Here is a 16758-nt window from a genome sequence, read left to right on the forward strand (position 1 = left end):
ATTTAGACTTGAGATTTGTATAAGGAGATCAATTCGAATTCTTTGACATGGTAACCGCCAGTTGTGCCAGCACCATTTGTTGAACATGCTGTCTTTTTTTCCACTGGATGATTTTAGCTCCCTTGTCAATGATCAAGTGACCATAGGTGTGTGGGTTCATTTCTGGGTCTTCATTTCTAGTCCATTGATTTACCTATCTGTCGCTGTACAAGTACCATTCAGTTTTACCACAATTGCCCTGACAGCTTGAGGTCAGGCATGGTGATTCTCCCAGAGGTTGTATTAATGTTGAGAATAGTTTTTCCTATCCTAGGTTTTTTGTTATTCCAGATGGATTTGTAAATTGCTCTTTCTAACTTGTTGAAGAATTGAGATGGAATTTTGAAGGGGATTGCATTGAATCTATATATTCCTTTCGGCAAGATAGCCATTTTTAAAATATTGAACCTGCCAATCCATGAGCATCTTTCCATCTTTTGAGATTTTCTTTGATTTCTTTCTTCATAGACTAGAAGTTCTTATCATACAGATCTTTCATTTCCTTATTAGAATCACACCAAGGTATTTTATATTATTTGTGACTATTGTGAAAGGTGTTGTTTCCATAATTTCTTTTCAGCCTGTTTACCTTTTGTGTATAGAAAAGCCACTGATTTGTTTGAGTTAATTTTATACCCAGTTACTGCACTGAAGCTGTTTATCAGGTTCAGGAGCTCTCTGGTGGAATTTTAGGGACAGTTTTATATATATATATATATATATATATATATATATATATATATATATATATATATATATTATCATATCATCTGCAATTAGTGATATTCTGACTTCCTCCTTTCCAATTTGTATCCCGTTAATGACCTTTTGTTGTCTAATTGATCTGCCTAGGTCTTCAAGTACTATATTGAATAGGTAGGGAGAAAGTATCTTGTCTAGTCCCTGATTTTGGAATTGCTTCAAGTTTCTCTCTATTTAGTATTATGTTGACTACTGGTTTGCTCTATATTGCTTTTATTATGTTTAGGTATCAGCCTTGAATTCCTGATATTTCCAAGACTTTTATCATAAAGGGGTGTTGGATTTTGCTAAATGCTTTCTCAGCATCTAACGAGATGATTATGTGGTTTTTGATTTTGAGTTTGTTTTTATAGTAGATTACGTTGATCGATTTCTGTATATTAAACGATTCCTGCATCCCTGGGATGAAACCTACTTGATCATGATGGATGATCTTTTTGATGTGTTCTTTGATTTAGTTTGCTAGAATTTTATTGAGTATTATTGCATCAATATTCATAAGGGAAATTGGTCTGAAGTTCTCTTTCTTTGTTGGGACTTTGTGTGGTTTAGGCTTTAGACTAATTGTGGCTTCATAGAATGAATTGGGTAGAGTATCTTTTGTTTCTATTTTGTGGAGGAGTTTGAGGATAATTGGAATTAGGTATTCTTTGAAGTTTTGATAGAACCCTGCACTAAACCCATCTGGTCCTGGGCTTTATTTTTTGGTTGGAAACTATTTTTTTAATTACGTATTCATTTCATTTACATTTCCAATGCTATCCCAAAAATCCCCCACACCCTCCCCCACCCACTCCCCTACCCACCCACTCCCACTTCTTGGTCCTGGTGTTCCCCTGTACTGAGGCATATAGAGTTTGCACAACCAATGGTCCTCTCTTACCACTGATGGCCAACTAGGCCATCTTCTGATACATATGCAGCTAGAGTCACGAGCTCCGGGGGGTACTGGTTAGTACATATTGTTGTTCCACCTATAGGGTTGCAGATTCCCCCAGCTCCTTGGGTACTTTCTCTACCTGCTGCATTGAGGGCCCTGTGATCCATCTAATAGCTTACTGTGAGCATCCACTTCTGTGTTTGCTAGGCCCTGGCATAGTCTCACAAGAGACAGCTATATCAGGGTCCTTTCAGCAAATTCTTGCTAGTATATGCAATGATATCAGCATTTGGAGCCTGATTATGGGATGGATTCCCAGTTGGAAGACTATTAATTACTGCTTCTATTTCTTTAGGGGAAATGGGACTGTTAAGATCGTTAATCTGATCCTGATTTAACTTTGGTACCTTGTATCTGCCTAGAAATTGTTGATGAAATTTTCCATTTCATAAGGGTTTTCCAGTTTTGTTGAGTATAGCCTTTGTAGTAAGATCTGATGATAGTTTGTATTTCCTCAAGATCTGTTGTTATGGCTCCCTTTTCATGTCTGATTTTTGATAATTACGATACTGTCCCTGTGCCCTCTAGTTAGTCTGGTCATGGGTTTATCTATTGTGTTGATTTTCTGAGAGAACCAGCTCATGGCTTGGTTGATTCTTTGAATAGTTCTTTTTGTTTTTACTTGGTTGATTTCAGCCCTGAGTTTGATGACTTCCTGCCATCTACTCCTGAGTGAATTTGTTTCCTTTTGTTCTAGAACCTTTAGATGTGTTGTCAAGCAGCTAGTGTATGGTCTCTCTAGTTTCTATTTGGGCCACTCAGAGCTATGAGTTTTCCTCTTTGGAATTCTTTTGCTGTCCTATAAGTATGAGTATGTTGTGGCTTCATTTTTATTGAACTCTAAAAAGTCTTTAGTTTCTTTATTTCTTCATTGATAAAGGTATCATTGAGTAGAGTGTTGTTCATCTTCCACTTGAATGTTGAGCTTCCGTTATTTATTTTGTTATTGAAGATAAACCTTAGTCTGTGGTGATATGATAGTATGCATGAGATAATTTCAGTATTTTTGTATATGTTGAGGCATGTTTTGTGACAAATTATATAGTCAGTTTTGGAGAATTTGCCATGAGGTGCTGAGAAGAAGGTATACCTTTTTGTTTTAGGATAAAATGTTCTGTAGATATATGTTAAATCCATTTTTTCATAACTTCTACTAGATTCTTTTTTTCCTTTTTTCTTTTTTATTAGGTATTTTCCTCATTTACATTTCCCATGCTATCCCCAAAGTCCCCCATACACCCCCCCCAACTCCCCTACCCACCCATTCCCACTTTTTGGCCCAGGCATTCCCCTGTACTGGGGCATATAAAGTTTCCAAGTCCAATGGGCCTCTCTTTCCAGTGATGGCCGACTAGGCCATCTTTTGATACATATGCAGCTAGAGTCAAGAGCTCCGGGGTTCTGGTTAGTTCATAATGTTGTTCCATTTATAGGGTTGCAGTTCCCTTTAGCTCCTTGGGTATTTTCTCTAGCTCCTCCATTGGGGGCCCTGTGATCCATCCAATAACTGACTGTGAGCATACACTTATGTGTTTGCTAGGCCCCGGCATAGTCTTGTTAGAGACTCCACTATTGGTGGGATTGTAAGCTTGTACAACCACTCTGGAAATCAATCTGGCAGGTTCTCAGAAAATTGGACATGGTACTACCGGAGGATTTCACAATACCCCTCCTGGGCATATATCCAGAAGATGTTCCAACTAGTAAGAAAGAAACATGCTCCACTATGTTCATAGCAGCCTTATTTATAATAGCCAGAAGCTGGAAAGAACCCAGATGCCCCTCAACAGAGGAATGGATACAAAAAATGTGGTACATTTACACAATGGAGTACTGCTCAACTATTAAAAAGAATGAATTTATGAAATTCCTAGGCAAATGGTTGGACCTGGAGGGCATTATCCTGAGTGAGGTAACCCAATCACAAAAGAACTCAAATGATATGTACTCACTGATAAGTGGATATTAGCACAGAAACCCAGAATACCCGAGATATAAGTTACAATTTGCAAAACACATGAAAATCAAGAAGGAAGACCCAAGTGTGGACTCTTTGCCCCTTCTTAGAATTGGGAATGAAACACCCATGGAAGGAGTTACAGAGACAAAGTTTGGAGCTGAGACAAAAGGATGGACCATCTAGTGACTGCCATATCCAGAGATCCACCCCATAATCAGCATCCAAATGCTGACATGATTGCATACACTAGCAAGATTTTGCTGATAGGACTTCTGCTAGTTTCAATGTATCTCTGTTTAGTTTCTGTTTCCCAGATCTGTCCATTGATGAGAGTGGGGTGTTGAAATCTCCCATTATTATTGTGTGAGGTCCAATGAGTATTTTGTGCTTTACTATAGTTTCTTTAATGAATGTGGATGCCTTTGCTTTTGGAGCGCTGATATTCAGAATTGAAAGTTAATAGTGGAAGATTTTACCTTGATGAATATGAAGTGCTGCCCCTCCTTGTCTTTTTTTGATAACTTTGGTTTGTATGTCAAATTAATTCGATATTATAATAGCTTCACCAGCTTGTTTCTTTGGACAATTTGCTTGGAAACTTGTTTTCCATCCTTCTACTCTGTGGTAGTAACTGTCTTTTTCCCTGATGTGGGTTTCTTGTATGCAGCAAACTGTTGGGTCCTATTTATGTAGCCAGTCTGTTAGTCTATGTCTTTTCATTGGGAAATTGAGTCGATTGATATTAAAAGATATTAAGGAAAAGTAATTGTTGCTTCCTGTTACGTTTGTTGTTAGAGTTGGGATTCTGTTCTTGTGGCTATCTTTTTTTAGGTTTGTTGAAGGATTACTGTCTTGCTTTTTCTATGGTGAAATTTCTATCCTCTTGCTGGTGTTTTTTTATTTATTATCTTTTAAAGGGCTTTATCTTCTTTATCTTCGAGGCTTTTCCCTACTTTCTCCTCTGTAAGTTTCAGTGTCTCTGGTTTTATGTGGAGTTCCTTAATCCACTTAGATTTGACCTTAGTACAAGGAGATAGAAATGGATCAATGTGCATTCTTCTACATGATAACCGCCAGTTGTGCCAGCACCATTTGCTGAAAATGCTGTCTTTTTTTCCACTGGAAGATTTTAGCTCCCTTGTCAAAGATCAAGTGGCCATAGGTGTGTGGGTTCATCTCTGGGTCTTCAATTCTGTTCTATTGGTCTACTTGTCTGTCACTATACCAGTACCATGCAGTTTTTATCACAATTGTTCTGTAGTACAGCTTTAGGTCAGGCATGGTGATTACACCAGAGGTTCTTTTATCCTTGAGAAGAGTTTTTGCTATCCTAGGTTTTTTGTTATTCCAAATGAATTTGCAAATTGCTCCTTCTAATTCGTTGACGAATTGAGTTGAAATTTTGATGGGGATTGCATTGAATCTGTAGATTGCTTTTGGTAAGATAGCCATTTCTACTATATTGATCCTGCCAATCCATGAGCATGGGAGATCTTTCCATCTTCTGAGATCTTCTTTAACTTCTTTCTTCAGAGACTTGAAGTTCTTATCATAGAGATCTTTCACTTCCTTAGTTAGAGTCATGCCAAGGTATTTTATATTATTTTTGACTATTGAGAAGGGTGTTGTTTCCCTGATTTCTTTCTCAGCCTGTTTATCCTTTGTGTACAGAAAGGCCATTGACTTGTTTGAGTTAATTTTATATCCAGCTACTTTATTGAAGCTGTTTATCAGTTTTAGGAGTTCTCTGGTGGAATTTTTAGGGTCACTTATATATACTATCATATCATCTGCAAAAAGTAATAGTTTGGCTTCTTCCTTTCCAATTTGTATCCCCTTGATCTCCTTTTGTTGTCTAATTGCTCTGGCTAGGACTTCAAGATTTTGAATAGGTAGGGAGAAAGTGGAGAGATTTGTCTAGTCCCTGATTTTAGTGGGATTGCTTCCAGCTTCTCACCATTTACTTTGATGTTGGCTACTCGTTTGCTGTAGATTACTTTTATCATGTTTAGGTATGGGCCTTGAATTCCTGATCTTTCCAAGACTTTTATCATGAATGGGTGTTGGATTTTGTCAAATGCTTTCTCAGCATCTAACGAGATGATCCTGTGGTTTTTGTCTTTGAGTTTGTTTATATACTGGATTACGTTGATGGATTTCTGTTTATTGAACCATCCCTGCATCTCTGGGATGAAACCTACTTGGTCAGAATTGATGATTGTTTTGATGTGTTCTTGGATTCGGTTACCAAGAAGTTTATTGAGGATCTTTGCATCGATATTTGTAAGAGAAATTGGTCTGAAGTTCTCTATCTTTGTTGGGTCTTTTTGTGGTTTAGCTATCAGAGTAATTGTGGCTTCATAGAATGAGTTGGGTACAGTACCTTCTGTTTCTATTTTGTGGAATAGTTTGTGCAGAACTGGGATTAGATCTTCTTTGAAGGTCTGATAGAACTCTGTACTAAACCCATCTGGTCCTGGGCTTTTTTTTGGTTGGGAGACTATTAATGACTCCTTCTATTTCTTTAGGGGTTATAGGACTGTTTAGATTATTAACCTGATCTTGATTTAACTTTGGTACCTGGTATCTGTCTAGGAACTTGTTCATTTCATCCAGGTTTTCCAGTTTTGCTGAGTATAGCCTTTTGTAGAAGGATTTGATGGTGTTATGGATTTCTTCAGGATCTGTTGTTATATTTCCCTGTTCATTTCTGATTTTGTTAATTAGGATGTTTTCCCTGTGCCATCTAGTGTGTCTGGCTAAGGGTTTATCTATCTTGTTGATTTTCTCAAAGAACCAGCTCCTAGATTGGTTGATTCTTTGAATAGTTCTTCTTGTTTCCACTTGGTTGATTTCACCCCTCAGTTTGATTATTTCCTGCCTTCTACTCCTCTAGGGTGAATTTGCTTCCTTTTGTTCTAGAGCTTTTAGGTGTGTTGTCAAGCTGCTAATGTGTGCTCTCTCTAGTTTCCTTTTGGAGGCACTCAGAGCTATGAGTTTTCCTCTTAGAAATGCTTTCATTGTGTCCCATAAGTTTGGGTATGTTGTGGCTTCATTTTCATTATACTCTAAAAAGTCCTTAATTTCTTTCTTTATTCCTTGCTTGACCAAGATATCATTGAGAAGAGTGTTGTTCGGTTTCCAAGTGAATGTTGGCTTTCTATTATTTATTTTGTTATTGAAGATCAGCCTTAGTCCATGGTGATCTGATAGGATGCATGGGAAAATTTCAATATTTTTGTATATGTTGAGGATTGTTTTGTGACCAATTATGTGATCAATTTTGGAGAAGGTACCATGAGGTGCTGAGAAGGTATATCCTTTTGTTTTCGGATAAAATGTTCTGTAGATATCTGTTAAGTCCATTTGTTTCATCACTTCTGTTAGTTTCACTGTGTCCCTGTTTAGTTTCTGTTTCCATGATCTGTCCATTGGTGAAAGTGTTGTGTTGAAGTCTTCCACTATTATTGTGTGAGGTGCAATGTGTGCTTTGAGCTTTACTAAAGTTTCTTTAATGAATGTGGCTGCCCTTGTATTTGGAGCATAGATATTCAGAATTGAGAGTTCCTCTTGGAGGATTTTAACTTTGATGAGAATGAAGTGCCCCTCCTTGTCTTTTTTGATGACTTTGGGTTGGAAGTCAATCTTATCAGATATTAGGATGGCTACTCCAGCTTGTTTCTTCATACCATTTGCTTGGAAAATTGTTTTCCAGCCTTTCATTTTGAGGTAGTGTCTATCTTTTTCTCTGAGATGAGTTTCCTGTAGGCAGCAAAATGTTGGGTCTTGTTCGTGTAGCCAGTTTGTTAGTCTATATCTTTTTATTGGGGAGTTGAGTCCACTGATGTTAAGAGATATTAAGGAAAAGTAAGTGTTGCTTCCTGTTATTTTTGTTGTTAAAGTTGGCATTCTGTTCTTGTGGTTGTCTTCTTTTAGGTTTGTTGAGGGATTATCTTCTTCCATTTTCTAGGGCGTGGTTTCCATCCTTGTATTGGTTTTTTTCTGTTATTATCCTTTGAAGGGCTGGATTCATGGAAAGATAATGTGTGAATTTGTTTTTGTCATGGAATACTTTGGTTTCTCCTTCTTTGGTAATTGAGAGTTTGGCTGGGTATAGTAGCCTGACCTGGAATTTGTGTTCTCTTAGTGTCTGTATAACATCTGTCCATGCTCTTCTGGCTTTCATAGTCTCTAGTGAAAAATCTGGTGTAATTCTGATAGGCTTGCCTTTATATGTTACTTGACCTTTTTCCCTTACTGCTTTTAGTATTCTATCTTTATTTAGTGCATTTGTTGTTCTGATTATTATGTGTCAGGAGGAATTTCTTTTCTGGTCCACTCTATTTGGAGTTCTGTAGGCTTCTTGTATGTTCATGGGCATCTCTTTCTTTAGATTTGGGAAGTTTTCTTCTATAATTTTGTTGAAGATATTTGCTGGTCCTTTGAGTTGAAAATCTTCATTGTCATCCACTCCTATTATTCATAGTTTTGGTGTTCTCATTGTGTCCTGGATTTCCTGGATGTTTTGAGTTAAGATCTTTTTGCATTTTATATTTTCTTTGATTGTTGTGCCTATGTTCTCTATGGAATCTTCTGCACCTGAGATTCTCTTCCATCTCTTGTATTCTGTTGCTGATGCTGGCATCTATGGTTCCAGATTTCTTTCCTAGGGTTTCTATCTCTAGCGTTGCCTCACTTTGGGTTTTCTTTATTGTGTCTACTTTCATTTTTAGGTCTTGGATGGTTTTATTCAATTCCATCACCCGTTTGGTTGTGTTTTCCTGCAATTCTTTAAGGGATTTTTGTGCTTCCTCTTTAGTGTCTTCTACCTATTTAGCAGTGTACTCCTGTATTTCTTTAAGTGAGTTATTTAAGTCTTTCTTGATGTCCTCTACCATCATCATGAGATATGCTTTTAAATCCAGGTGTAGCTTTTCTGGTGTGTTGGGGTGCCCTGGACTGGGTAAAGTGGGAGTGCGGGTTCTCATGATGGTGAGTGGTCCTGGTTTCTGTTAGTAAGATTCTTACGTTTACCTTTTGCCATCTGGTAATCTCTGGCGTTAGTTGTTATAGTTGTCTCTGTTTAGAGATTGTTCCTCTGGTGATTTGTTACCCTCTATCAGCAGACGTGGGAGACTAGCTCTCTCCTCTGTGTTTCAGTGGTCAGAGTACTCTCTGCAGGCAAGCTCTCCTCTTTCAGGGAAGGTACACAGTTATCTGGCGTTTGGACCTCCTCCTGGCTGAAGATGAAGGCCCAAAACAGGATCTTTCCAAAAGCTATGTTGCTTTGGCCTGTCACAGAAGCCATTGTTTCAGTAGTCCACACTCTCACCTGTGTAGACTACTTTCCTCGGAGTCCTGGAATTAAGATGGCTCCCGTGGATCCTGAGGCAAAGGCCTCCCAGTCTGGGTGGACACCTGTCCTCTGGCCAGGAAGGTGGCCGGATGTCTGGAGCCAGAAAACAGTGCTGCCCCAGAAGCTCTGCAGCTCTCGAATGTCCCAGAAGCTGCTAGCTTCTGTAGTTCACACTATCACCTGTGCATACTGTCCTCCGCAGAGTCCTGGAACCAAGATGGCTTCTTCAGAACCTTCTACTCATTCATCATAGGAGAGGGAAAAGTATATGGCAAAAACAAAATAACAGAGACCCGCTTGTACTGTTCTTTATAACTCTAAACAATAACTGTGTCACTTACACAAATAAAATACACAGACTAACAGTTTGGATAAGAAAATGGGCTCAATCATTCTCCTGCATCCAAGAAACACATTTGTTTTAGATACACTTGAATACAATTGTTTAGGATACAGTTGCCTATATTTCTTTGTGTATGTTTCAGGCCCCATTTTGTTTTTCATGTTCACTGGTGCTGTCTTGTTCACCTAATGATTTGGCAGTCATGTTTATGGGTGAGGCTAAAAGAACATGGCAGAAGATTGAGAGGAATGGGGGTTAAAAAAGTCACTTCTGTAATATTATTTCTCCTAATAACATCAGAACTGTTTTAAATTTTATCAGTTTGAGGCTTCCTGTGCCTGAATTACATGTCAGGTTGAGGTTATGAGGTCCAGGAAGAAGCCTTACCATCAATTCACTTGCCCAAGTTATCCATGGTTCAGCCAATAATGAGTGACTCAAAGAGCATTTTTCTGACTCCCAATAGACATCTGCCATTTTCTAAAGCCTACATAAAATGTGATATAAAATGTAAAAAAAAATTATCAGGTTGAAAAGGATAGAATCAAAATACTATTTTAGGACAGTCATTTATTACTCTATTAATATTACTGATTAATGGGCATGTGAGAATTTTTTCATTATCAAATATCTTCCAATTTCTTTAAGGTTTTTTAATCACATAAGTTTTTCACTTCTTGGTTAGAGTTATGCTGAAGATATTTTATAATTTAAGGTTAATGTGAATGGTGGTGTTTTCCTGATTTACTTCTCAGTAAGTTTGTAATTTTTCCACAGAAGGAATATTCATTTTTTGTGTTAATTTTATATGCTTGTACTTGTTGTGTTTACAAGTTATATGAGTTTTCTTGTGGAATTTTTAGGTTAAGTTATATTCACTAATCTTCAATAAAAGATACTTTGACTTCTTCATCTCCAATTTGTATCCCTCTGGGCTCTTTCAGTTGTAATGTTATGCCTAGTAATTTATAAGTCCTGTATGGAAGGAACAAGAGTTCCTTGAGTGTAATCAAAGATGAGCACAGTCAGCCATGTAACCACAATAGTTCACAGGAAACTAGATGATGGGCAACAGATACTGTAACTAAATGCTGGGTGATGGAATGATAATCTTCCTTGTAAAAATAGTGCAGTAACTGGTAAACACATTCTTTATGTAACTCAGTAGAGTATGGCATTTAATAGATATGTACTTTTTTATTACTATAAATTTCAACTCTTCACATTTCAGACTATAGTTGATTAAGGCAAATTGAAGACATGGAAAGTAGAAAATGAAAGTAGACAAAAGGAAGGAATTTTATATTATATTTACATTTCACTTGTTTAATATTATATTAGGAAAATGAATTTGTCAGAGTAAAAATGTGTGACTTGGACAAGTCAAGGGACCTACAAGAGAATAATCCCAGAGACAAATAACAAGGCATAAATTGTTGAACTTTAGGAGGCTCTCAAAATAACAATTTTTTTTTCTGAGAAATCAAATGAAAGACCCAGATCTATGTTCAATGGTGAGGTAAAGAAAATAAATTTAAGTCTAATCAAAGACCTCTTGCATACAACTGACATGGAAGTGTAACTTATTACATCTATTATGATATCTTACTGTACTGGTTAGTGTCATACTTCATAGGTGTTGCAGGTGGTACAAGTATAATTGTTTCCCTTACATGTCAACTTGCCTACTGTTTTATGTTAGAAACTCAACTTTGAAGAAGAGGTATCTTTTTTTTTCCATTTTTTATTAGTTATTTAGCTCATTTACATTTCCAATGCTATACCAAAAGTCCCCCATACCCACCCACCCACACACCCCTACCCACCCACTCCCCCTTTTTGGCCCTGGCGTTCCCCTGTACTGGGGCATATATAGTTTGTGGGTCCAATGGGCCTCTCTTTCCAGTGATGGACGACTAGGCCATCTTTTGATACATATGCAGCTAGAGTCAAGAGCTCCGGAGTACTGGTTAGTTCATAATGTTGTTCCAACTATAGGGTGCAGATCCCTTTAGCTCCTTAGGTACTTTCTCTAGCTCCTCCATTGGGAGCCCTGTGATCCATCAATTAGCTGACTGTGAGCATCCACTTCTGTGTTTTCTAGGCCCCGGCATAGTCTCACAAGAGACAGCTACATCTGGGTCCTTTCTATAAAATCTTGCTAGTGTATGCAATGGTGTCAGCGTTTGGATGCTGATTATGGAGTGGATCCCTGGATATGGCAGTCTCTACATGGTCCATCCTTTCATCTCAGCTCCAAACTTTGTCTCTGTAACTCCTTCCATGGGTGTTTTGTTCCCACTTCTAAGGAGTGGCATAGTGTCCACACTTCAGTCTTCATTCTTCTTGAGTTTCATGTGTTTAGCAAATTGTATCTTATATCTTGGGTATCCTAGGTTTTGGGCTAATATCCACTTATCAGTGAGTACATATTGTGTGACTTCCTTTGTGAATGTGTTACCTCACTCAGGATGATGCCCTCCAGGTCCATCCATTTGGCTAGGAATTTCATAAATTCATTCTTTTTAATAGCTGAGTAGTACTCCATTGTGTAGATGTACCACAATTTCTGTATCCATTCCTCTGTTGAGGGGCATCTGGGTTCTTTCCAGCTTCTGGCTATTATAAATAAGGCTGCTATGAACATAGTGAAGCATGTGTCCTTCTTACCAGTTGGGGCATCTTCTGGATATATGCCCAGGAGAGGTATTGCTGGATCCTCCGGTAGTACTATGTCCAATTTTCTGAGGAACTGCCAGACTGATTTCCAGAGTGGTTGTACAAGCCTGCAATCCCACCAACAATGGAGGAGTGTTCATCTTTCTCCACATCCATGCCAGCATCTTCTGTCACCTGAATTTTTGATCTTAGCCATTCTGACTGGTGTGAGGTGGAATCTCAGGGTTGTTTTGATTTGCATTTCCCTGATGATTAAGGATATTGAACATTTTTTCAGTTGCTTCTCTGCCATTCGGTATTCCTCAGGTGAGAATTCTTTGTTCAGTTCTGAGCCCCATTTTTTAATGGGGTTATTTGATTTTCTGAAGTCCACCTTCTTGAGTTTTGTATATATGTTGGATATTAGTCCCCTATCTGATTTAGGATAGGTAAAGATCCTTTCCCAATCTGTTGGCAATCTTTTTGTCTTATTGACGGTGTCTTTTGTCTTGCAGAAACTTTGGAGTTTCATTAGGTCCCATTTGTCAATTCTCGATCTTACAGCACAAGCCATTGCTGTTCTGTTCAGAAATTTTTCCCCTGTGCCCATATCTTCAAGGCTTTTCCCCACTTTCTCCTCTATAAGTTTCAGTGTCTCTGGTTTTATGTGAAGTTCCTTGATCCATTTAGATTTGACCTTAGTACAAGAAGATAAGTATGGATCAATTCGCATTCTTCTACATGATAACAACCAGTTGTGCCAGCACCAATTGTTGAAAATGCTGTCTTTCTTCCACTGGATGGTTTTAGCTCCCTTGTCGAAGATCAAGTGACCATAGGTGTGTTGGTTCATTTCTGGGTCTTCAATTCTATTCCATTGGTCTACTTGTCTGTCTCTATACCAGTACCATGCAGTTTTTATCACAATTGCTCTGTAGTAAAGCTTTAGGTCAGGCATGGTGATTCCACCAGAGGTTCTTTTATCCTTGAGAAGAGTTTTTGCTATGCTAGGTTTTTTGTTATTCCAGATGAATTTGCAAATTGCTCCTTCTAATTCGTTGAAGAATTGAGTTGGAATTTTGATGGGGATTGCATTGAATCTGTAGATTGCTTTTGGCAAGATAGCCATTTTTACAAATTTGATCCTGCCAATCCATGAGCATGGGAGATCTTTCCATCTTCTGCGATCTTCTTTCATTTCTTTCTTCAGAGACTTGAAATTTTTATCATACAGATCTTTCACTTCCTTAGTTAGAGTCATGCCAATATATTTTATATTATTTGTGACTATTGAGAAGGGTGTTGTTTCCCAAATTTCTTTCTCAGCCTGTTTATTCTTTGTGAAGAAGAGGTTTCTAAGTCATACCCTGCTTGAATCAGTTAAATTCAGAGACATTCACGTAAGATTTATTTGGCAAGAGACATGCAACCCCTCAACCCTGAGAGAATGCCAAGGTGTACCATTTTGGGGAAATAATTTGAAATACTTTAAAAATTGTAAGGATTTCTCTCAACAGGATTGACATCATGGTTGGTGTTAGAAATCTAGTCAGAAGTTTATGAGGCCATGGACCTGAAAATTTATCACATTAATTTACTAGATCAGCTCAATTCCTTACAGCAGTATTCTAAATAAATTATTTAAAAGACTTATTTATTATTATATATAAGTATAGTGTATCTCTCTTTAGACACTCCAGAAGAGGGCATCCAATCTCATTATGGATGTTTTTGAGACACCATGTGTTTGTTGGGAATTGATCTCAGGTCCTTCGGAAGAGCAGTCAGTACTCATAACCGCTGAGCCATCTCTCCAGCCCCTAAATATTATTCCTATACCCACAAACAAGGTAAGCCATCAACTCTCATCAAAGAAGCTCTTTGTACAGGAAATCGGGACCATCAGAGAAAGCAAAAACTGGACACAATGAAGAGATCAGTGGATTGTGGAAAATGCTGCACCAACGAATACATGCACATCATAGCAGCAGTGTCTATACCTCAGGGAACTTTTCAGAAGTGGGGTTACTAAGACTAAGAGCTGGCATACCTGAAAGGTTGTTGTGAAATCTCAGAAAAATGGATGCAAACCCATAATAATGGCAATATCAATGCAATGTTAATGCAGTGGTCATAATTAATATGCCAAAAATTATAGGCAACTAAAGATAACAGGCAGAATATTAGCCATTTCTATAAGTAATACTCTAATGGTTTGTCCAATACAGACTGTTTTCCTTGGAAACCATAAACAGAGAAAGGTGAACTCAAGTTGTTGTCATATTTTTATAGCCACAACATAAACAAATAAGCAAACATATAACAATATTAAAGCAACAAGTTTGAGAATGGGGCGTGTGCAGTGGACTGAAGTGAGGAAAGAGAGCTCACAATGCTATAATTCAATTTTCAATAAAATTTAAAATAACAATAGTAATAAACATTTAGAATTTATGTTAATGGGAGATTAGGTGGGTCGTATAAATAAGTGGTAGCTATGAATTTCTTTACTGGAGGTTTTCTCTGTGACTTCCACATCACAAATTTGAACCACAGACCCTTTCTAGGGAGACAAACGATGAACAAAGAATATTTGACTTTGAGATCAAGGTCTCAGTTCATGAAGAGAGGTACTATAATAAATACACTCTGTACCTATGTGGGTTTCTGAGTATATGAGATGCATGTGCAACTGTCAATATAATTAGAGTTTTGAGCTTATTTATGTTAGAGGACAGAGTCTAATATTTGCCCTTTTCCTATCTCTTTTTGACACAGGTATCTTTTGTTCACTACTGAACAACACGCTAGGAATATCTGTTAATTCCAAACTACAAAACCCAGATCAGCTTTTCTTTTTCCCCCCACTATCTCCCCTGTCCACTTTCCCTCCCAGGTTTGTCTCTCCCTTCCCATTCGTGATTGCTTTCTTCTCTCTCCCAAGAGGAACTGAGGCATTCTCACATGGGACCTTCAGCTTGTTGACCGTTTTGAGTTCTGTGGACTGTATCTTGGGTATTTTGTACTTTATTTTTTCAGCTAATATTCACTTATTAGTGAATATATACCATTCATGTCTTTTTGGGCCTGAGTTACCTCCCTCAGAATGATATTTTCTAGTTCCATCTATTTCCCTGCAAAACTCAGCATGTCCTCATTCTTAATAGCCGAGTAGTCCATTATATAAATGAACCACATTTTCTGTATCCATTCCTTCTTCTGTTGTGGGATATCTGGGCTGTTTCCAGCATCTGGCTATCACAAAGCCACCATAGTGGAACATGTGTGTCTGTGGCATGGTTGGGCATCCTTTGGGTATATTCCCAAGAGTGGTGTTACTGGATATTCAGGTAGATCTATTTCCAATTTTCTGAGGAATCTCCAGGTTGATTTCCAGAGTGGTTGTACCAGTTTGAAATCCCACCAGCTACAGATGAGTGTTCTTCTTTCTCCACATTCTCAACAACATTTGTTGTCACCTGAGTTTTTGATCTTAGCCATTCTGATTGGTGGAAGGTGGAATCTTGGGGTCATTGTGATTTGCATTCCTCTGATCACTAAGGACTTTGAACATTCATATATTCTTAAAAATGTGATTCACCTCTAACTAATCTTGTTTGATGATTATTTTTGATTGTTTGGAATTTTATTTAGAATTATCTCTGAACTATTTAATGTTGTTAGTTTCTGTCAATGCTTAAGCAACTAGTGTGGACAAACTAACAATATAACTGGGTTGTACTACTAATTTCATGGTTCCTGGAATGTATAAAAAGAAGCTTACTGAATATGAACATTCATTGTCCTCTGCTTCTCAACTATGTGAGAGACTTTAGTCCCGACAAACTACTGACATCAGAACTGCTATATGATGGTATATTGAATCCTCAATTAATGAGCTACTTTTCCTAACGTAAATAATTTTCTATAATTCCTTTTCACAGAAATAGGAGTATAATTTATTTTTAAAAATGTTAATACAATGCACAGTAGAGAGTTGGATTTATATTGTACTACTAAATAGTTGATTCTTAACCATGAGGACTGTTTTATGGTGAGAATCTGGAAGAATTTGTTCAGATAAATCCCCAACTTTCATTTATTGACCAGTACTTAGAATGTCATTTTGATTATACTTTGGAAGAAAAAATTAATAAAGCTATTCTAGTGGATCTGTCACATGAACACAAGTACCTGAGTAACAGATGTAGAGGAGAATACTGAAAATACCATTTTCCAAAGTCATTGGGGAATCATGAGTCAGGCACAATGGAGTCTAAGCAATAACATAATTTTATACCATTTATTATAATAGATAAGAGTATGTAATACACAATGTAAAAATAAATATAGTGAATGAAACTATTTGTAACAAATAATATGGCTAAATATAAAACTGAAGTTGTTCCTTGTAATAATCCTTTCTGCTATGGTTAAGTGGGAGGTAGAAGGGAACATTGAAATAGAATGACTGATACCTTCTTTAGTCATGAAGAAGTTTCTGTTGTGGGAAGTTATATGTTGCAGTTGTTTAGTTGTCCCCTGCTAAATGAAACATAAAAATGTCACCATTAGACAGTCTCAAATGATAGATTCACCCCACTTTAAATAAGACTAGTTTGTCAGCATATATTCAGAACTCTGCACAAAGATTTACTTGAGTTAACAATGTATCTGAGTTTGAATGCTGTTACCTGTTA

The 16758-nt window shown here is 37.4% G+C and overlaps 1 pseudogene; it reads right to left on the minus strand.

Annotated features, from left to right (window-relative positions):
- The window catches only part of Gm32340, an 84707-nt pseudogene that overhangs the window by 61324 nt on the left and 6625 nt on the right, over positions 1-16758 (minus strand).

Source organism: Mus musculus, chromosome 3 (assembly GCF_000001635.26).
Source record: "Mus musculus strain C57BL/6J chromosome 3, GRCm38.p6 C57BL/6J".
Classification (NCBI taxonomy): Eukaryota; Metazoa; Chordata; class Mammalia; order Rodentia; family Muridae; genus Mus; species Mus musculus.